General features: G+C 56.0%; 1 protein-coding gene and 1 long non-coding RNA gene across 2 annotated transcripts in view; both read left to right on the forward strand.

The window, feature by feature from the left end:
- LOC130253510 (uncharacterized) overlaps positions 1–22,399 on the forward strand; it is a 137,305-nt gene that overhangs the window by 104,156 nt on the left and 10,750 nt on the right. The window lies entirely within an intron of this gene.
- LOC130252784 (uncharacterized) lies at positions 17,031–20,981 on the forward strand. Its single transcript, XR_008840437.1, has 4 exons — positions 17,031–17,049; positions 17,713–17,845; positions 19,785–19,852; positions 20,954–20,981. It is a non-coding gene; the product is annotated as an uncharacterized LOC130252784 (long non-coding RNA).

Genomic DNA, 22,399 nt, shown 5'->3' on the forward strand with positions numbered 1-22,399 from the left:
GTTCCGGCGGCCGCGGCACTCTGGACACTGGTCCCGCTGTGGCCGCGGGGAGCCGGGGCTCTGCCGGTAACCGCGCCCGGAAGAACGGCGGCGGGATCTCCCCGTGTAGACGCTGCATCGCGGCTGGACCCGGCCGGGGCGCGGGGAGCGCCGTGCCAGCCCTGGGAGCCCCAAATCCCGGCGCTCCCGGTAGCCCCCGTCCCGCAGAGGCCCCGCAGCCCTGAGCGCGGAGCAGCGCCCGGCTCCCCGTTCCCGTGCGCGCACAGCCCCGGGGCTGCTGCCCGCGCACCCCTGCGGAACGAGCGGGGCTGGGGCGCGGGACGAGCCGCTCGGCGGGGCCGGGCACGGTTCCGCTCGGGCTGCTTCTCCATCACCTGCTAGGTGCGACGCTCCCCCTCTCCCTTGCTTTGCAACTCCAAGAAGCTCTGCAATGGCAAAGCCTCTTTTATTAAAATTCGGCTGCGGCTTTTCCTCTTTACTTCCAGGTCACAGGATATGCTGGGATTGAGAGGGTTCCTAAAATCCGACTCTCGAGGACACGGCCCGTGGGAGAATTGAACTCACAACCTTGGCACTACCTGGACTGTGCTCCGACTGACTGAGCCCTCTGCATCCCAGGTATGAAACTCCCAAGGATGGGAATCCTTGGCTCCAGCAAGCTGCACAGAGGCCTCAGTGCCTCCCACTCACTGCCAGCAATACTCCTTGGTGTTTCTGTGTGTCCCAGCTGCGGGGAACAGGGGGGCAGGAGGAGGCCAGGAGTCCCTGAAAGGCATTCCAGCACCTCTTGTCCATTGGGCCCTCGGGGCAAGGGGCTGTGCCTGCAGTATCCTGCCCCTGCCAAGCGCATGGCCCGTGATGGGCGCTGGGTGCCCGGCCGGCGCTGGCACGGACACGGCTCAAGGGCTGCCCGTGGCTCCCGGGCCAGGGCTGCTCTGAGCAGGCTCCTGGAGATGCTTCAGCCTGGATACAGGCCACTGACAGCCCAAAAGCAGCCCAAGGAGCAGCTGGCGTGTCCTGGTGATGGTGGCACGGGCTGCGTGCAGAGGGGCTCAGACAGCAATTCCTGGTTCCAGCCTCCCAGAGCTCCCAGGCAGCTGCCAGGTATGTCCTGTCCACCCCAATTGCCTTCCCTTCCCTTCCTTCCGCCTGAGGCCTCGTTCAGCAGCAGCAGCACTAAAGCCAAGGCAAGTCTTCCCTCACAGCTATTAAATGCCAACCGACAGCCTGCAGAGATGCCTTCAAATCAAAGGTTCAGGTGGGATGAAGTTTTGTTTGGACGAAGGTGGGAGTTTCCAGGGAGCCAGCTGGAAGTGCAGAAGGGATGGAAAGCTTTCCCAGGTGGGTCCCACTGGAGGTGTGCTGAAGGCAGGGATGTGCACCCTTTGCTGAGGGAAAAGAACTTGCAGAGGCCACTGCTGAGGCCCTGAAAGGAGCTGAGCTGCTGCAGGGAGAGATGTCCTCCCGTGGGCACGGGGAGCTGCCTTGGCACGGGACGGGAGCGCCCCCGGCCCTGCCTTCTCCTGCTTGAAAATATCACCTGGAGCCCCGGCTCAGGGGGGCTAAATCAGCTGGACTCCAGGCAGCTCTGTCAAGTGCCCCCAGGGACATGCGTGGGGCTGGGGGATGAGGGCTTTAAATAGCCAATTCTTTGGAACAGATGCCTGTCCCTGTCCCGATGCTGCTGAGCTTCCTTGGACGCTCTGCCCGTTCCTGGCACAGCTGGCGTTCAAGGGGCAGCTCTGCACGGGAATATCCACCCTCCGTGAGGCACTGTGAGGGTATGGCAGCAGGAACTGAGCAGGGAATTGGGGGCTGTGGGATAATTCACGGGAACTAGCAAAGCTGAGAGCGAGCCCCGAGTCTGGGCGCTGCACAGAGAACAATCTTTGTGCTGCCCTGTCAGCTCAACCCCCGGGCTGGGAAGTTTTGGGAGTCAAATGTATGGAATTTTACAAATCACAGTAACTGGGCTGTGATCACCCAGAGGGACAATCCAAGTCCCAGATGATTCCTCCACAATCCAATCTCGGGCTTTTAAAGCCCTCATGGTGGCCCTGTGCCTGCCAGGAGCTCTGACTGTGCTTTTCCTTTCCTACCAGCTCGTGAGCAGTGTCAGGGCCACCATGAGGGCTTTGAAATCCAGACAGACCCCAAATCCCACACAGTGACTAATACGAATGAAGAACTGCACTGTTCTCATCAGAAGCTCAAAACTCTTGTTTATGAATTTTATGACAGCAATGTAATGGAATCCCACGAGCCTCATTAATGCTTTTGGTTTCATTCTTATGTATTTTTAATTTTTTTTTTTTTTTTTTTTTTTTTTTTTTTTTTGTTTCAGGTGCTGGACTTGCCTCTGGGATGTGTGCTGAACTCTCACTACAGAGGACTGTGAGGCCTGACTGGCTGTGAGTTTGTGTTCTTCTCACAGGAGAATCAGAAATGATCATTAATTAGACCACCAAAATCTTTTCTGAAACCTTTCTCCTTTCCTGCCCTTTGCTGGTAAGTCTTTTCTTTCGCCTTTAACTCTACAGCTGTTCCCTGATGTCATTGCCCCTGTCTCACTTCTGTGCTGCTCCTAGCTGGGGAAAACTCATAGTAGAGCTTGTAACAAGTAAGCACTTGTTTCTACGCTTCTTTTTCCAAAACTTTCACCAGAACTTAATTTCACTAGTTAGGAAGCGTGGTGAGGGGTGCAGGAGGAGCAGGAATAGGGGAGGGAAGCCTTGAGCACTGCAGGCTACAAAGATATGCATTTATCAATTGATTTAGTCCTGCTGTGTTAAGGATACATAAATAGGCAAAATCTAAGGCACAGGGTGAAGTTCCTGTGACAATGCTACTGTGTGTTTATCTTGAATTACTCAGTGTGCCCCATTTCCCTTTAATAAGTGCTCTGATACCCCTGTAGAAACAAACACAACATGGGTGGGACAATGCACCTCACAGCTCCACAAAGAGTGGCACCTCCACCTCGTATGGCAGTGCCATTTTAGTACAGCCCAACTGTCTCACAGCAGAGGGCCAAAGGCCCCTGGGAAAACAATTCTGGCACGCCCCTGAGCCCTTCCCCGGCTCTGTGGGGTGCCCCTGAGCCCTTCCCTGGCTCTGTGTGCCCCAGCTGCCCTGTCACCTCACCCCATGGGCACACTGCTCCCTGCAGCACACACACACTTCTGCCTTCCTGGCAGCTCCCAGGCACCTACCAGCCACGTGTTGGACGGGATCAGGAGGGAAAACAGCCCTTCTGCAGCCATTTTCTGGGCAGCTGGCAGTGATTCACGCACAAGGGGCATGGATACCATCAGTGGGTTCCCCTCAAAGTCTGTCCACATCCAGCAGCACACGGTGCTATTCACCATCTGCATCAGTGACACGCACAGGGAGTTAGGGAGGAGAACTCCTTAGTTCAGCAGGAAGCAGCAGGGCAGGAGAGGGCAGAGGGGCTCACTGGGATGGGATGGGAAGTCACAGTGAGCCTGGCAAATGGCCCCTGCAGTGTGCAGGGAGAGGCTGTGCAAGGAGAATGGCAAAGTGTAACTCAGAATGGCAATTATTAGTAGAGTTTTGGTTGGAAAGGGCATGAAAAATACTCTCACCTGGACAAGAGTTATTTCACTCTGTGATGTATTGACAGGAGTGCCCAAATCCCAGCTGGAGTAACCCTTGTGATGCCATCAGCATTGGGAATGTCTGGCTCTGAGAGTTCTCTGTGTGGCAGGGGGTCCCAACTTCAGGGAAATAGTGGGGCCCTTGGAAAGGCAGGAGAGGGACTCCTCAAAGGCCTGAGAGCCTGGTTTCTGACAGAGAACTGTAGTGGTGGGAAGACTCAAAGTTCTGAAATTTTTGAGAGTGTTGAGACTTTTGAAAATACTCTTCAAAAAGAATGAACTTGTTATCCATGTGCACTTGGGATCAGGCAGAGAATCCTGAGCTGCAGTTCCAGGTGGAGTGGTTCATGCCAGACCCTTGTAGCCCTGGAACAGCATTTTTGACGTGAAGTCCCTGTAAGACTCTGAGAAGAAACTCAGACGGAGATTTGTTGGTGTCGCTGCACACTCCGAGGTAGAGAGGGCCAAGAGCTGACCCACTGTCAGTCATTTCCAGCTGTGTTACCTGTGATTTCACACAGAACTGGCGCTGTGATTTGTGGCTGCTGGTGTCAAGGTGACCAAGAAGTCTGTAGAAGGGGATTCCAGTGGAGGGATTGGAAAGGCAAAGGGCTGTGCTGGGTGCCCCACCTTGGCAGCAGCTCTGGGGTCTCAGGCTGGCAGCCCTCCTCAGCTTTTCCACAAGGGATAAATCACTTTAATGTGTGAAGGGAAATAAAGTAGTATTTTACTGTTAAATTAACTAATAGATCAAATGTCTTGCAATGTGCTTGCAGTCCTTCAGAATTTTCTCCAGGTAACATTTGCTGAATGACACCTTTCAGATCCCAGTCCCCCTTAAAGCAGCTTGGGATGCTCAAACTTAGAGGGCTTTTCCAGTTGTAGGAACAAGGAAAATGCAGTCTGACTGCTGCTGCCCAGCTCCTGGCGCAGAGGAGTGTCTGTAGCAGCAGAGGGTGGCAGCCCAGGGTGACCAGCACCTTGCCATTGCAGGTGGCACCCGGGTGGGTTTGGAGCGTTGTCTTCTGGTTGCAACCCCGTTGTTTTGTTGTGATCCCGTGTTCAGGATCCTGGGAGGAGCAGCTGTCTGGAGGCAGGGAAGGGCAGTCCCAGCATGGTCCTGTAGAAGCTTTCCTGTCATCCTCCTGGTGCTCCTCAGAGCTGTAGATGGAAAGAAGTGGGCTGTGCTGTGCCACTGCCAGCATCTCCACTGCTCCTTGCTGGGTGATTCTCTTGCACCAAAACAGGACAGTTCTGCCCCCTTCACCTTCTCATTAAATCAGAGTCTAGGAAAAATGTTACTCCCTCCAGATTTAGAAGTGTGATACCTCAGCTGTCTGTGCAGAATTTCCAAACAGTAACTTGGGGTGTCATTGCCAAAAACTTTGGGTTCCTTTACCCACCAGGCCGTGTCTCCAATCCCAGCCCACGTTCCAATGAACGTGTCACTCACTCCTGCAGACATTGCCATCAAAGCAGTGCAGATTCCCTGGGTTCTGGGGTGCTTCTGTGTTTTTGAGTGGATGTTTTCAGCTTAACAGTGTGTTGGGGCTGGGGAGGGTGGGGAGACACAAGCCTTTGCTAACCCTGACAGAGCTGAGCAGTGCTAGGGAGAGAAAAACCAAGAGAAATTGACGGTGTGGTAGCAGAGAAGCCGTGGGATCATTTCTTTTGTTATTTGCAGATAAGAAAATGACCCAGTGGGAAGAGCCCAGGCTGCAGAACCCAGCCATCACCACAGGCCCAGTAAGTAGAGCTGCGGGATCCTGCAGGAAATGCCTGACTGGGGCACAGCTGGAGGAGCAGCAGCCCCTGCCTGCTCCTGGGCTCAGGGGTGGGCAGCCTGGGAAGCAGGAGCTCTCTGCCCACATCTAAGGCAGAGGAAGCTGGGGATGTCACAGCAGGCTCTGGGCAGCCTCCCTGCTTGCTCAGGGTTTGGGGATGCCTAAGGGGAAGTGCCCCTGTTTGCCTTACCTGGGTCATTCCTGGCAGTAGCATTTCACTGGGCTGGCACATTGTTCTATTTATTTGAGGATCTCTGGACCATAAAGAGCTGTTTGCACTTGGGAGGAGAGAGGTGGGCCCATGTGGATTCAAAGTGGGGAAAAAAAAGGCTCTGTGTGTAAATTCACCTTTAGCAGCGTGTCCACGGAGCGTATCTGTAATTAAATTGGTACCTGTACTTGCCTTTGTACACCTTGCTGTCTTTTGCTGTGAATAAAACATTCATTCAATAAAGTTAAGTCGCCCCTAGTCAAGATACCCCACGTCTTCCCCTTGGCTCCTGTCTTTCTTTTTCATATTTGCTGTAGCATTAACTCTATTTCTTTTTCTCTCTATTTCTTTTCTTTTTCTCTGGATTTCTTTTTCTCTCTATTTCTGTCTGACTCTATTTCTCTTTCCCTGTTTCTAGTAGTCTCTAACTCTGGTTTTTTTCTTTTTCACTCTTTCTTTTTCTTTTTTTTCTCTCTAACCTTTTTCTAACTTTCTTTTCCTTTCTAGCTGTACAATTTAAAAAACAGCAGTACAAATTTTCAGGCTCCTTGCAAGTAAAAAAAAAACCCAAAACACCAAAAAACCTTATGTTATTATTTAAATAAAATTATTTACACCTCAGGAGCCTGAAATTTTCTACTGCTGCACCAGACACACATATTTTTTTCTCCTTTTTCATATATGCCAGGTTAGGGCCCCTCATTAATACTCCAGATGGCAGTGACTAATAATTACCTTGATTGAACATTACATGCCTACTCTGGAGTACTAATGAAAGTAGTTATTAGTTAGTTGGGCAGTTAATTCAATATTTAGCTAACTAGCCAATTTCTCGGTGCACCACCACGCCTGTCACTCACCCAAAGATCCACTTCTCACACAAGCCCAGCCCGTCACAACCCCAGCCCCGGTCCCTCGACACGTGGGGGCCCCAGGGTGTCACCTGCACATCACGGCATCTCCTGTGCCCGAGCGCCTCCGGAGGGACCCTGAGGCCATCCCCGGCGCTGATCCCGTCCCTCCCGAGAGACCCTGAGGCTATCCCCGGCGCTGATCCCGTCCCTCCCGTGGGACCCTGAGGCCATCCCCAGCGCTGATCCTGTCCCTTCCGTGTCCGTCCATCTGGGATGCTCCCCCAGCCCCGCCCCTGCCCCGCGCCCCAGCCCCGCCCCTGCCCCGCGCCCCAGCCCTGGCTGCGCACCCGCCGCTAACGCCGCCTTGTGGGCACAGCGCGGTACTGCAGCCGCCGCCGCTCCGGCGCCCTGGCAGCGCTGCCGTCCTGTGGGCACAGCGCGGTGCTGCGCGCGTGCCCTTCTGATGATGGGAGCGAGCGCGTGCCGGGACGCTGCCCTGTAGGACTGCCGCCACGCTGCGGATGCCGCTTGCGGCAGGAGCCCGGCCGAGACAAGCATCCCCGCCCGTGCCTGCCGCCGCTCGAGCGTCGGCCGGAGCTCTGTTCGGCGTCGCTGCCGGATTCAGGCAGGCGACTTAGAAATTGACATGGTGAGGGGCGTTAAGGGTACCACAACAAAGATGGCAGCCGGGCCGGAAGTGGCCTCTGCCAGTACTAAAGATGGCAGCAGGAAAAGCGGAAGTGACGTCTTGCCACTCTCAAGATGGCGGCTCGGCCGGCACTCGCCTGACCTTCTATATCTGGCGGCAGAAAGGGTGGGAAAATCAAGGACCCCAGTCTGTTTTTTGGGCTGCCTGCCCGCGACGCCGACACCGATCCCCGCGGCGCGATTTTCTGCGGGGTTTCCGAGAGTGCGGACACGGGCTGTGGGCTCAGCGGCGCCGCGGGCGCGCGGGAAACGGGCGGGCGCCTTTCTCTGTCGGGGTCCTGTACTGCCGGGGGCGGTACCGGGGGTGGGGCCGAGGGCGTTACTTGGGGCGGTACCGAGGGCGGTACCGGGGACGATACCGGAGGCGGCACCGAAGGCGGTACCGGGGGCGGTACCAAGGGCGGTACCGACGGCGGTACCGCGGGCGGTACCGGGCGGGGATCCAGGTGCGGGGCCGTGAGGTGATTCAGGGGCGGGGCCGGGCCCGGCACAGGTGCGCGGGGTCTCAGTGCGGCTGCGCGGGCCGGGGCCTATTTCTATGCGGCCGATCCGCTCCCGGCCCGTTCCATTCGGGAACACTCGTGCTGGGATGCGGCGGGATCCTCGTCGGAGCGCTGTGCCAGGGACAGCTCCCGGTTCTGCGCGAATCCTGGGGCGCTCAGGTAGGACCAGGGTCGGGTCTAGGTTTTGGCGGTATTGGCTGGGGGTTCCAGGCGGTGCCGCCTCTCCCCGGGCAGGCAGGGTGCGGGTAGCGGGGCCGGGATCGGGATCGCCGCAGGCAGCAGCAGCAGCAGCAGCCGCCCCGGACGGGCGCTGGGGCTGAGCCCGGCGCTGCCGCTCCCATTCCGTTCCGGCGGCCGCGGCACTCTGGACACGGTCCCGCTGTGGCCGCGGGGAGCCGGGGCTCTGCCGGTAACCGCGCCCGGAAGAACGGCGGCGGGATCTCCCCGTGTAGACGCTGCATCGCGGCTGGACCCGGCCGGGGCGCGGGGAGCGCCGTGCCAGCCCTGGGAGCCCTAAATCCCGGCGCTCCCGGTGCCCCTGTCCCGCAGAGGCCCCGCAGCCCTGAGCGCGGAGCAGCGCCCGGCTCCCCGTTCCCGTGTGCGCACAGCCCCGGGGCTGCTGCCCGCGCACCCCTGCGGAACGAGCGGGGCTGGGGCGCGGGACGAGCCGCTCGGCGGGGCCGGGCACGGTTCCGCTCGGGCTGCTTCTCCATCACCTGCTAGGTGCGACGCTCCCCCTCTCCCTTGCTTTGCAACTCCAAGAAGCTCTGCAGTGGCAAAACCTCTTTTATTAAAACTCGGCTGCGGCTTTTCCCCTTTGCTTCCAGGTCACAGGATATACTGGGATTGAGAGGGTTCCTAAAATCCGACTCTCGAGGACACGGTCTGTGGGAGAATTGAACTCACAACCTTGGCACTACCTGGACTGTGCTCCGACTGACTGAGCCCTCTGCATCACAGGTATGAAACTCCCAAGGATGGGAATCCTTGGCTCCAGCAAGCTGCACAGAGGTCTCAGTGCTTCCCACTCACTGCCAGCAATGCTCCTTGTTGTTTCTGTGTGTCCCAGCTGCGGGGAACAGGGGGCAGGAGGAGGCCAGGAGTCCCCGAAAGGCATCCAGCACCTCTTGTCCATGGGCCCTCGGGGCAGGGGCTGTGCCTGCAGCGTCCTGCCCGTGCCGAGCACACGGCCCGGGATGGGCGCTGGGTGCCCGGCCGGCAGCTGGCACGGACACAGCTCAAGGGCTGCCCGTGGCTCCCGGGCCAGGGGCTGCTCTGAGCAGGCTCCTGGAGATGCTTCAGCCTGGATACAGGCCACTGACAGCCCAAAAGCAGCCCAAGGAGCAGCTGGCGTGTCCTGGTGATGGTGGCACGGGCTGCGTGCAGAGGGGCTCAGACAGCAATTCCTGGTTCCAGCCTCCCAGAGCTCCCAGGCAGCTGCCAGGTATGTCCTGTCCACCCCAATTGCCTTCCCTTCCCTTCCTGCCTGAGGCCTCGTTCAGCAGCAGCAGCACTAAAGCCAAGGCAGTCTTCCCTCACAGCTATTAAATGCCAACCGACAGCCTGCAGAGATGCCTTCAAATCAAAGGTTCAGGTGGGATGAAGTTTTGTTTGGACGAAGGTGGGAGTTTCCAGGGAGCCAGCTGGAAGTGCAGAAGGGATGGAAAGCTTTCCCAGGTGGGTCCCACTGGAGGTGTGCTGAAGGCAGGGATGTGCACCCTTTGCTGAGGGAAAAAGAACTTGCAGAGGCTCTGAAAGGAGCTGAGCTGCTGCAGGGAGAGATGTCCTCCCGTGGGCACGGGGAGCTGCCTTGGCACGGGACGGGAGCGCCCCCGGCCCTGCCTTCTCCTGCTTGAAAATATCACCTGGAGCCCCGGCTCAGGGGGGGCTAAATCAGCTGGACTCCAGGCAGCTCTGTCAAGTGCCCCCAGAGACATGGGCGGGGCTGGGGGATGAGGGCTTTAAATAGCCAATTCTTTGGAACAGATGCCTGTCCCTGTCCCGATGCTGCTGAGCTTCCTTGGACGCTCTGCCCGTTCCTGGCACAGCTGGCGTTCAAGGGGCAGCTCTGCACGGGAATATCCACCCTCCGTGAGGCACTGTGAGGTTATGGCAGCAGGAACTGAGCAGATAATTGGGGGCTGTGGGATAATTCACGGGAACTAGCAAAGCTGAGAGCGAGCCCCGAGTCTGGGCGCTGCACAGAGAACAATCTTTGTGCTGCCCTGTCACCTTTTTCTTCTGGTTATTTTTTCTTTTTTTTTTTTTTTTTTTTTTTTTTTTTTTTTTGTTTCAGGTGCTGGACTTGCCTCTGGGATGTGTGCTGAACTCTCACTACAGAGGACTGTGAGGCCTGACTGGCTGTGAGTTTGTGTTCTTCTCACAGGAGAATCAGAAATGATCATTAATTAGACCACCAAAATCTTTTCTGAAACCTTTCTCCTTTCCTGCCCTTTGCTGGTAAGTCTTTTCTTTCTGCCTTTAACTCTACAGCTGTTCCCTGATGTCATTGCCCCTGTCTCACTTCTGTGCTGCTCCTAGCTGGGGAAAACTCATAGTAGAGCTTGTAACAAGTAAGCACTTGTTTCTACGCTTCTTTTTCCAAAACTTTCACCAGAACTTAATTTCACTAGTTAGGAAGCGTGGTGAGGGGTGCAGGAGGAGCAGGAATAGGGGAGGGAAGCCTTGAGCACTGCAGGCTACAAAGATATGCATTTATCAATTGATTTAGTCCTGCTGTGTTAAGGATACATAAATAGGCAAAATCTAAGGCACAGGGTGAAGTTCCTGTGACAATGCTACTGTGTGTTTATCTTGAATTACTCAGTGTGCCCCATTTCCCTTTAATAAGTGCTCTGATACCCCTGTAGAAACAAACACAACATGGGTGGGACAATGCACCTCACAGCTCCACAAAGAGTGGCACCTCCACCTCGTATGGCAGTGCCATTTTAGTACAGCCCAACTGTCTCACAGCAGAGGGCCAAAGGCCCCTGGGAAAACAATTCTGGCACGCCCCTGAGCCCTTCCCCGGCTCTGTGGGGTGCCCCTGAGCCCTTCCCTGGCTCTGTGTGCCCCAGCTGCCCTGTCACCTCACCCCATGGGCACACTGCTCCCTGCAGCACACACACACTTCTGCCTTCCTGGCAGCTCCCAGGCACCTACCAGCCACGTGTTGGACGGGATCAGGAGGGAAAACAGCCCTTCTGCAGCCATTTTCTGGGCAGCTGGCAGTGATTCACGCACAAGGGGCATGGATACCATCAGTGGGTTCCCCTCAAAGTCTGTCCACATCCAGCAGCACACGGTGCTATTCACCATCTGCATCAGTGACACGCACAGGGAGTTAGGGAGGAGAACTCCTTAGTTCAGCAGGAAGCAGCAGGGCAGGAGAGGGCAGAGGGGCTCACTGGGATGGGATGGGAAGTCACAGTGAGCCTGGCAAATGGCCCCTGCAGTGTGCAGGGAGAGGCTGTGCAAGGAGAATGGCAAAGTGTAACTCAGAATGGCAATTATTAGTAGAGTTTTGGTTGGAAAGGGCATGAAAAATACTCTCACCTGGACAAGAGTTATTTCACTCTGTGATGTATTGACAGGAGTGCCCAAATCCCAGCTGGAGTAACCCTTGTGATGCCATCAGCATTGGGAATGTCTGGCTCTGAGAGTTCTCTGTGTGGCAGGGGGTCCCAACTTCAGGGAAATAGTGGGGCCCTTGGAAAGGCAGGAGAGGGACTCCTCAAAGGCCTGAGAGCCTGGTTTCTGACAGAGAACTGTAGTGGTGGGAAGACTCAAAGTTCTGAAATTTTTGAGAGTGTTGAGACTTTTGAAAATACTCTTCAAAAAGAATGAACTTGTTATCCATGTGCACTTGGGATCAGGCAGAGAATCCTGAGCTGCAGTTCCAGGTGGAGTGGTTCATGCCAGACCCTTGTAGCCCTGGAACAGCATTTTTGACGTGAAGTCCCTGTAAGACTCTGAGAAGAAACTCAGACGGAGATTTGTTGGTGTCGCTGCACACTCCGAGGTAGAGAGGGCCAAGAGCTGACCCACTGTCAGTCATTTCCAGCTGTGTTACCTGTGATTTCACACAGAACTGGCGCTGTGATTTGTGGCTGCTGGTGTCAAGGTGACCAAGAAGTCTGTAGAAGGGGATTCCAGTGGAGGGATTGGAAAGGCAAAGGGCTGTGCTGGGTGCCCCACCTTGGCAGCAGCTCTGGGGTCTCAGGCTGGCAGCCCTCCTCAGCTTTTCCACAAGGGATAAATCACTTTAATGTGTGAAGGGAAATAAAGTAGTATTTTACTGTTAAATTAACTAATAGATCAAATGTCTTGCAATGTGCTTGCAGTCCTTCAGAATTTTCTCCAGGTAACATTTGCTGAATGACACCTTTCAGATCCCAGTCCCCCTTAAAGCAGCTTGGGATGCTCAAACTTAGAGGGCTTTTCCAGTTGTAGGAACAAGGAAAATGCAGTCTGACTGCTGCTGCCCAGCTCCTGGCGCAGAGGAGTGTCTGTAGCAGCAGAGGGTGGCAGCCCAGGGTGACCAGCACCTTGCCATTGCAGGTGGCACCCGGGTGGGTTTGGAGCGTTGTCTTCTGGTTGCAACCCCGTTGTTTTGTTGTGATCCCGTGTTCAGGATCCTGGGAGGAGCAGCTGTCTGGAGGCAGGGAAGGGCAGTCCCAGCATGGTCCTGTAGAAGCTTTCCTGTCATCCTCCTGGTGCTCCTCAGAGCTGTAGATGGAAAGAAGTGGGCTGTGCTGTGCCACTGCCAGCATCTCCACTGCTCCTTGCTGGGTGATTCTCTTGCACCAAAACAGGACAGTTCTGCCCCCTTCACCTTCTCATTAAATCAGAGTCTAGGAAAAATGTTACTCCCTCCAGATTTAGAAGTGTGATACCTCAGCTGTCTGTGCAGAATTTCCAAACAGTAACTTGGGGTGTCATTGCCAAAAACTTTGGGTTCCTTTACCCACCAGGCCGTGTCTCCAATCCCAGCCCACGTTCCAATGAACGTGTCACTCACTCCTGCAGACATTGCCATCAAAGCAGTGCAGATTCCCTGGGTTCTGGGGTGCTTCTGTGTTTTTGAGTGGATGTTTTCAGCTTAACAGTGTGTTGGGGCTGGGGAGGGTGGGGAGACACAAGCCTTTGCTAACCCTGACAGAGCTGAGCAGTGCTAGGGAGAGAAAAACCAAGAGAAATTGACGGTGTGGTAGCAGAGAAGCCGTGGGATCATTTCTTTTGTTATTTGCAGATAAGAAAATGACCCAGTGGGAAGAGCCCAGGCTGCAGAACCCAGCCATCACCACAGGCCCAGTAAGTAGAGCTGCGGGATCCTGCAGGAAATGCCTGACTGGGGCACAGCTGGAGGAGCAGCAGCCCCTGCCTGCTCCTGGGCTCAGGGGTGGGCAGCCTGGGAAGCAGGAGCTCTCTGCCCACATCTAAGGCAGAGGAAGCTGGGGATGTCACAGCAGGCTCTGGGCAGCCTCCCTGCTTGCTCAGGGTTTGGGGATGCCTAAGGGGAAGTGCCCCTGTTTGCCTTACCTGGGTCATTCCTGGCAGTAGCATTTCACTGGGCTGGCACATTGTTCTATTTATTTGAGGATCTCTGGACCATAAAGAGCTGTTTGCACTTGGGAGGAGAGAGGTGGGCCCATGTGGATTCAAAGTGGGGAAAAAAAGGCTCTGTGTGTAAATTCACCTTTAGCAGCGTGTCCACGGAGCGTATCTGTAATTAAATTGGTACCTGTACTTGCCTTTGTACACCTTGCTGTCTTTTGCTGTGAATAAAAACATTCATTCAATAAAGTTAAGTCGCCCCTAGTCAAGATACCCCACGTCTTCCCCTTGGCTCCTGTCTTTCTTTTTCATATTTGCTGTAGCATTAACTCTATTTCTTTTTCTCTCTATTTCTTTTCTTTTTCTCTGGATTTCTTTTTCTCTCTATTTCTGTCTGACTCTATTTCTCTTTCCCTGTTTCTAGTAGTCTCTAACTCTGGTTTTTTTTCTTTTTCACTCTTTCTTTTTCTTTTTTTTTCTCTCTAACCTTTTTCTAACTTTCTTTTCCTTTCTAGCTGTACAATTTAAAAAACAGCAGTACAAATTTTCAGGCTCCTTGCAAGTAAAAAAAAAAACCCAAAACACCAAAAAACCTTATGTTATTATTTAAATAAAATTATTTACACCTCAGGAGCCTGAAATTTTCTACTGCTGCACCAGACACACATATTTTTTTCTCCTTTTTCATATATGCCAGGTTAGGGCCCCTCATTAATACTCCAGATGGCAGTGACTAATAATTACCTTGATTGAACATTACATGCCTACTCTGGAGTACTAATGAAAGTAGTTATTAGTTAGTTGGGCAGTTAATTCAATATTTAGCTAACTAGCCAATTTCTCGGTGCACCACCACGCCTGTCACTCACCCAAAGATCCACTTCTCACACAAGCCCAGCCCGTCACAACCCCAGCCCCGGTCCCTCGACACGTGGGGGCCCCAGGGTGTCACCTGCACATCACGGCATCTCCTGTGCCCGAGCGCCTCCGGAGGGACCCTGAGGCCATCCCCAGCGCTGATCCCGTCCCTCCCGAGGGACCCTGAGGCCATCCCCAGCGCTGATCCCGTCCCTCCCGAGAGACCCTGAGGCCATCCCCAGCGCTGATCCCGTCCTTCCCGAGGGACCCTGAGGCCATCCCCAGCGCTGATCCCGTCCCTCCCGAGAGACCCTGAGGCCATCCCCAGCGCTGATCCCGTCCTCCCGAGGGACCCTGAGGCCATCCCCAGCGCTGATCCCGTCCCTCCCGTGTCCGTCCCCCTGGGACGCTCCCCCAGCCCCGCCCCTGCCCCGCGCCCCAGCCCTGGCTGCGCACCCGCCGCTAACGCCGCCTTGTGGGCACAGCGCGGTACTGCAGCCGCCGCCGCTCCGGCGCCCTGGCAGCGCTGCCGTCCTGTGGGCACAGCGCGGTGCTGCGCGCGTGCCCTTCTGATGATGGGAGCGAGCGCGTGCCGGGACGCTGCCCTGTAGGACTGCCGCCACGCTGCGGATGCCGCTTGCGGCAGGAGCCCGGCCGAGACAAGCATCCCCGCCCGTGCCTGCCGCCGCTCGAGCGTCGGCCGGAGCTCTTTTCGGCGTCGTTGCCGGATTCAGGCAGGCGACTTAGAAATTGACATGGTGAGGGGCGTTAAGGGTACCACAACAAAGATGGCAGCCGGGCCGGAAGTGGCCTCTGCCAGTACTAAAGATGGCAGCAGGAAAAGCGGAAGTGACGTCTTGCCACTCTCAAGATGGCGGCTCGGCCGGCACTCGCCTGACCTTCTATATCTGGCGGCAGAAAGGGTGGGAAAATCAAGGACCCCAGTCTGTTTTTTGGGCTGCCTGCCCGCGACGCCGACACCGATCCCCGCGGCGCGATTTTCTGCGGGGTTTCCGAGAGTGCGGACACGGGCTGTGGGCTCAGCGGCGCCGCGGGCGCGCGGGAAACGGGCGGGCGCCTTTCTCTGCCGGGGTCCTGTACTGCCGGGGGCGGTACCGGGGGTGGGGCCGAGGGCGTTACTTGGGGCGGTACCGAGGGCGGTACCGGGGACGATACCGGAGGCGGCACCGAAGGCGGTACCGGGGGCGGTACCGGGCGGGGATCCAGGTGCGGGGCCGTGAGGTGATTCAGGGGCGGGGCCGGGCCCGGCACAGATGCGCGGGGTCTCAGTGCGGCTGCGCGGGGCGTGGCCGAGGTGATTGAACTGCAGGGAATTGGCTCGGCCGCCATTTGCTCAGGCTGAGCTCGCTGCGAATGCTCGGGCTCTCCGGCCTTTATTATGATCGATTGCTCGGCGATCAATTAGTGATGCCTGCCGCTCGATTGTTTGGCGATCAATTAGTAATGCCTGCTGATCGATCGCTCGACGATCGATTAGTAATGGCTGCCGATCGATCTCTCGGCGCTCGATTGCTCATGCCTGCCGAGCGATTGCTCGGCGCTCGATTGCTCATGCTTGCCGATCGATTCCTCGGCGCTCGATTGCTCATGCCTGCCGATCTATCGCTCGGCGCTCGACTACTCATGCCTGCCGATCCATCGATTGCTCGGCGCTCGACTGCTCGTGCCTGCCGATCGATCGATCGATTGCTCGGCGATCGATTGCTCGTGCCTGCCGATCGATCGATCGATTGCTCGGCCCTCGATTGTTAACGCCCAGAGCAATGGACCCTGAAGCGAACCCCGCCCCTCGGTTTACGTCTCTGCCGAGGTGATCACGTGGCCCCGCCCCCGGTTTTTAAAGGGGTTTTGGGGTGTTTGAGGGGTTTTAAAGTTCTTTGAGGGTATTTTGAAGGGATTTTTTAAAAGTTTTTTCTGGGATTTTTAAATTTTTTTTTTAATTTTGGGGTTTTTTTTAGAATGTTTTTGGGGGTTTAGCCCAGCGCTGACCCTGTCCCTCCCGTGTCCGTCCCCCTGGGATCCTCCCCAGGCACCACCCTGCCCCGCCCCAGCCCTGGCTGCGCACCCGCCGCTAACGCCGCCTTGTGGGCACAGCGCGGTACTGCAGCCGCTGCCGAGCACTGCCAGAGCGCCGGCTCGGGGGTGGCTGCAGTACCGCGCTCTGCCCACAAGGCGGCAGCACTGCCGCCCTTCCCACGCTCGCAGCCGCGGCCGCTCTCGCAGCCCGAACTCGGCGTCACCCTCCCCTCTATTCACACACACCCCCCGCTCCCCGCTCCATCCGGGCAGCGCCGGCGGGGACGCCGCTGCAATCCGGATCTCCGGCGAGGAGAACAGCATTGCTGCCCTGCCGGATTGAGAAATCCGATTCCTTGCAGAGATTGAGGGCATAGGGAGCTGATCCTCAGGCTGGCTTTTGGCAGCGGCAATTGGGTGAGATGGGGAGAGGGGATATTCCCCCGGATCCGTTAAAGCCAGCTCTGCTGGGTTTGGGTCTCTCTCTCCAAAAACTGATCCCGCTGAAGGGGGCTTGAGGAAGCAGCGGGATGCCCTGGGGGCTGTGCTGGAACCCCCAGCCCCGGTGAGGAATGCTGGGCAGTGCCGGCTCCGAGGGGACCCGGAACAGGGAGCAGCCCCGCTTCGGCCCCGGGAGAGGGGGCGGGCCGCGAGCGATGGCCCCGCCCCAGCCCGGGCAGGACGGGGCGCCGGGGAGGGAGCGGGCGGGGCCGGGCGGGGATTGAGGGGCGGGGCCGGGCCCGACTCAGGTGCGCGGGGCCCCAGTGCGGCTGCGCGGGCCGGGGCCTATTTCTATGCGGCCGATCCGCTCCCGGCCCGTTCCATTCGGGAACACTCGTGCTGGGATGCGGCGGGATCCTCGTCGGAGCGCTGTGCCAGGGACAGCTCCCGGTTCTGCGCGAATCCTGAGGCGCTCAGGTAGGACTAGGGTCGGGTCTAGGTTTTGGCGGTATTGGCTGGGGGTTCCAGGCGGTGCCGCCTCTCCCCGGGCAGGCAGGGTGCGGGTAGCGGGGCCGGGATCGGGATCGCCGCAGGCAGCAGCAGCAGCCGCCCCGGACGGGCGCTGGGGCTGAGCCCGGCGCTGCCGCTCCCATTCCGTTCCGGCGGCCGCGGCACTCTGGACACGGTCCCGCTGTGGCCGCGGGGAGCTGAGGCTCTGCCGGTAACCGCGCCCGGAAGAACGGCGGCGGGATCTCCCCGTGTAGACGCTGCATCGCGGCTGGACCCGGCCGGGGCGCGGGGAGCGCCGTACCAGCCCTGGGAGCCCCAAATCCCGGCGCTCCCGGTGCCCCTGTCCCGCAGGAGGCCCCGCAGCCCTGAGCGCGGAGCAGCGCCCGGCTCCCCGTTCCCGTGCGCGCACAGCCCCGGGGCTGCTGCCCGCGCACCCCTGCGGAACGAGCGGGGCTGGGGCGCGGGACGAGCCGCTCGGCGGGGCCGGGCACGGTTCTGCTCGGGCTGCTTCTCCATCACCTGCTAGGTGCGACGCTCCCCCTCTCCCTTGCATTGCAACTCCAAGAAGCTCTGCAATGGCAAAGCCCCTTTTATTAAAATTCGGCTGCGGCTTTTCCTCTTTACTTCCAGGTCACAGGATATACTGGGATTGAGAGGGTTCCTAAAATCCGACTCTCGAGGACACGGCCCGTGGGAGAATTGAACTCACAACCTTGGCACTACCTGGACTGTGCTCCAACTGACTGAGCCCTCTGCATCCCAGGTATGAAACTCCCAAGGATGGGAATCCTTGGCTCCAGCAAGCTGCACAGAGGTCTCAGTGCTTCCCACTCACTGCCAGCAATGCTCCTTGTTGTTTCTGTGTGTCCCAGCTGCGGGGAACAGGGGGCAGGAGGAGGCCAGGAGTCCCTGAAAGGCATCCAGCACCTCTTGTCCATGGGCCCTCGGGGCAGGGGCTGTGCCTGCAGCGTCCTGCCCGTGCCGAGCACACGGCCCGGGATGGGCGCTGGGTGCCCGGCCGGCACTGGCACAGACACGGCTCAAGGGCTGCCCATGGCTCCCGGGCCAGGGGCTGCTCTGAGCAGGCTCCTGGAGATGCTTCAGCCTGGATACAGGCCACTGACAGCCCAAAAGCAGCCCAAGGAGCAGCTGGCGTGTCCTGGTGATGGTGGCACGGGCTGCGTGCAGAGGGGCTCAGAGAGCAATTCCTGGTTCCAGCCTCCCAGAGCTCCCAGGCAGCTGCCAGGTATGTCCTGTCCACCCCAATTCCCTTCCCTTCCCTTCCCTTCCCGCCTGAGGCCTCGTTCAGCAGCAGCAGCACTAAAGCCAAGGCAATCTTCCCTCACAGCTATTAAATGCCAACCGACAGCCTGCAGAGATGCCTTCAAATCAAAGGTTCAGGTGGGATGAAGTTTTGTTTGGACGAAGGTGGGAGTTTCCAGGGAGCCAGCTGGAAGTGCAGAAGGGATGGAAAGCTTTCCCAGGTGGGTCCCCCTGGAGGTGTGCTGGAGGCAGGGATGTGCACCCTTTGCTGAGGGAAAAGAACTTGCAGAGGCCTGCTGGCCCTGAAAGGAGCTGAGCTGCTGCAGGGAGAGATGTCCTCCCGTGGGCACGGGGAGCTGCCTTGGCACGGGACGGGAGCGCCCCCGGCCCTGCCTTCTCCTGCTTGAAAATATCACCTGGAGCCCCGGCTCAGGGGGGCTAAATCAGCTGGACTCCAGGCAGCTCTGTCAAGTGCCCCCAGGGACATGGGTGGGGCTGGGGGATGAGGGCTTTAAATAGCCAATTCTTTGGAACAGATGCCTGTCCCTGTCCCGATGCTGCTGAGCTTCCTTGGACGCTCTGCCCGTTCCTGGCTCAGCTGGCGTTCAAGGGGCAGCTCTGCACGGGAATATCCACCCTCCGTGAGGCACTGTGAGGGTATGGCAGCAGGAACTGAGCAGATAATTGGGGGCTGTGGGATAATTCACGGGAACTAGCAAAGCTGAGAGCGAGCCCCGAGTCTGGGCGCTGCACAGAGAACAATCTTTGTGCTGCCCTGTCAGCTCAACCCCCGGGCTGGGAAGTTTTGGGAGTCAAATGTATGGAATTGTACAAATCACAGAAACTGGGCTGTGATCACCCAGAGGGACAATCCAAGTCCCAGATGATTCCTCCACAATCCAATCTGGGGATTTTAAAGCCCTCATGGTGGCCCTGTGCCTGCCAGGAGCTCTGACTGTGCTTTTCCTTTCCTACCAGCTCGTGAGCAGTGTCAGGGCCACCATGAGGGCTTTGAAATCCAGACAGACCCCAAATCCCACACAGTGACTAATACGAATGAAGAACTGCACTGTTCTCATCAGAAGCTCAAAACTCTTGTTTATGAATTTTATGACAGCAATGTAATGGAATCCCACGAGCCTCATTAATGCTTTTGGTTTCATTCTTATGTATTTTTAATCCCTCATTTGGCAGCTGGTAAAACTTATCCTGGAATTCAGAAGCAGGGCTCTGACCTTCACCTCTGGTCCCACTTTGTGCAAACACCACTTGTGCCAGGGTGAACAGATGGCATGGCCTGTGCCCACTGCCTGGGATTCACCCAACCAAAACCAAGAGCAAATGCTGGTAGGCTTTAAGAACTGGAAATAACTTGGAAACAAAATAATTCACCTTTTTCTTCTGGTCCTTTTTTTTTTTTTTTTTTTTTCTTCCACCAGGTGCTGGACTTGCCTCTGTGGATGTGTGCTGAGCTCTCACTGCAGGGGACTGTCAGTTCTGACTGGCTGTGAGTTTGTGTTCTTCTCACTGGGAATCAGAAATGATCATTAATTAGACCACCAAAATCTTTTCTGAAACCTTTCCCCTTTCCTGCCCTTTGCTGATAAGTCTTCTCTTTCTGCCTTTAACTCTACAGCTGTTCCCTGACGTGATTTCCCCTGCCTCACTTCTGTGCAGCTCCTAGCTGGGGAAAACTGGGATAACTTAGAGGGGACAGAGGTGAAACTTTTAGCTGGATTTTTCTAAAATTTTCTAATGATACTGAAATTATTTCCAATTGCCCCAGTGAGAAGAACACCAACTTGCAGGCATCAAAAGCTCCAAACTCGTTTAATTAAGGCAGGTCCAAGGAAAAACCCAGCCATGCCAGGCTGAGGCTGGAACCCGCTCATAATTCATTATTGGTGTCTGCTGCAGTCTAGGAATAGCTCTCTCATTTGTCACTTGCTTGATCTGCTTTTATATCCCTGATTCAAATGGAGTTAGGCAAACTTCATGTTTGCTATTAGGCTATGAAGAAGCCTATTGTAACCAGCAAATGCTTTTCTTAGATGGAAATGTGCATGCAAAATACAAAGAGCTTTGATACTGAGATTTTTTTTTTCCCCCCCCCTGAGGTTCAAGTATTTTATCATTTTAATAGTATTTCATTTTCCTGTTGCACTCATTTTTAGAGTGCATCTTTTGTATTAGCTCTGAGTACCATAATGCCTTCCAAATTCCTGTGGCACTATTACCATAACTACACAATTAGCTACAGCTGGATGTAGCAGAGGTGAACACTAAATAATTTTGTTGGCAGGAGGCTCAGTGTCTTGTAACCCAGACAGCTTCTTTACTGATGCCTGGTTTGTTACTCTGCTTTAGGGAGTATGGGGAACTTCAGATACAAAGAAGAGAATTTAAAAGTTATAATTGTACAAGTATGTTATGCAAAAAGGTGCTGAAGGTGCTGTGGATTTGTTCTGGATTGTTATTTGTGGGTTTTTTGTTTGTTTGTTTTCTTTTGGGATTTTTGGTGGTTGTTTTTGGTGTGGTGTTTTTTTTTTTTTTTTTTTTTTTTTTTTTTAGGGTTTTTTTGTTTGTTTGTTTGTTTTCCTTCCCCTAGCTTGAAGAAACTTGAAGAAGGAATTTGGATGCTGAGAAGAGCATCAGTGTGTTCACTGGCAGCACGGGCTGGGATGAGGGCTGAGCAGGACCCAAGCTGCAGCACTTCAACCATTCAGCTTTCACCTCCTGTTTTATCACGGCCTTTATGAGACAGATGTGAATCGATGAGTCCCAGGCCGAGCCGTGCCCGTGCCCTGTTCTGTCGGAGCTGGTGCTTTCCTGACAGGTTCAGCAGCCACACTCTGTAATAAATAGTCCTGGGTCTGCTGCTGTTCCTCTTCCAGCTTTATATTCAATTTTCCACCCCTTCTCTCCTCTCTGTCCGCTGTGTCTTTTGTGTTCCTTTCTTGGCCTGTGTGCTCCCCATCCCATTCCCTTTCACTGCTTCACTTTCTCTTGTTCTTCTTTTTCTTTTTTGAAATGATTACTCAAAATTTATGTAATATCTCTTACTCAGTCCCTCTCCCTGTTCTGTCCTACTTTTTGCCTCTCTCTCTGTCTCACTTGCTGCCTGCATCTTTATTTCTCCTTTCTTCCTCTCCTTGTCCCTCAGTCCTGCACCGTGACTGTGTTTCTTTGTCCCTGTCACTGTCCCTTTGCCTGTACCTGTGTGCACCTGCTGCCCAGTGCTCCTCCCTGACCGTCCCCTCTCTTGGTGAGCCTCTGTCCTGCTGGCCGTGCCTCTCTGTCTCCGTCCCTGTGCTGCTCCTTGGCCGCGTTTGCCCGCCCTGGCACGTGCCGCGATCGATTCCTCTGCGGGTTCTTGTTTCCCTCTTTGTATCCCTCAGTCCTTGCTGCGTGTTTGGCACCGTGTTTCGTTCTGCGTCCTTCTCCGTGCCTCGCTCGTGTTCCTGTTTTATTCTGTGTGGCTCTGTGGAGCTCCCCGTGCCGGTGGTTCCCATGGGTGTGTCCCATTTGCTGTCCCTGTTCTTTTTTAATCCCTCTCTGTGTGCGGCCCATTCACCATCCCAGGTGTTTTTGGATTTTTTGTTTTTTTCCATTTCATCCTGCGCCTTGATCTTAGTTTTCTTGCTGTGTCCTCTCTGCTGGTGCTTCCTCTTCTGCCCCTTGTTGCCTGTGTCTGCGGGGCTGAGAAGGAACTTCAGCCCTTCTGGGGGCTGTCCCCCACTTCCTTGCGTGAGCAGAGTCCCTTTTTGGGGGGATGGACCGTGGGAAGGGTTCGAATAAAGTGCCGTGCTCCTGCCCGAGGCAGTTGTAGTTGTTGTGTGCCTTCTTTGGGGGTGAGGAAAAAAGGCTGAGGGGGACAGGGGGTGGAGACTCGGGGGCTCCCGTGTCCTTTGGGGCACCCCAAGGTCCCGAGGAGAGGGAGCCACGCTGCGGTGAAGGAGCAGCTGAGTGGGGAGTGGGGGGGGGTGGTGCCGGGTGCCGTCCCCCAGAGGGACCCAAGAGTGCCAGAACATTCACAGGGAGGGCTGGGTGTAGA

Source organism: Oenanthe melanoleuca, chromosome 1, assembly GCF_029582105.1.
Source record: "Oenanthe melanoleuca isolate GR-GAL-2019-014 chromosome 1, OMel1.0, whole genome shotgun sequence".
Taxonomy (NCBI): domain Eukaryota; kingdom Metazoa; phylum Chordata; class Aves; order Passeriformes; family Muscicapidae; genus Oenanthe; species Oenanthe melanoleuca.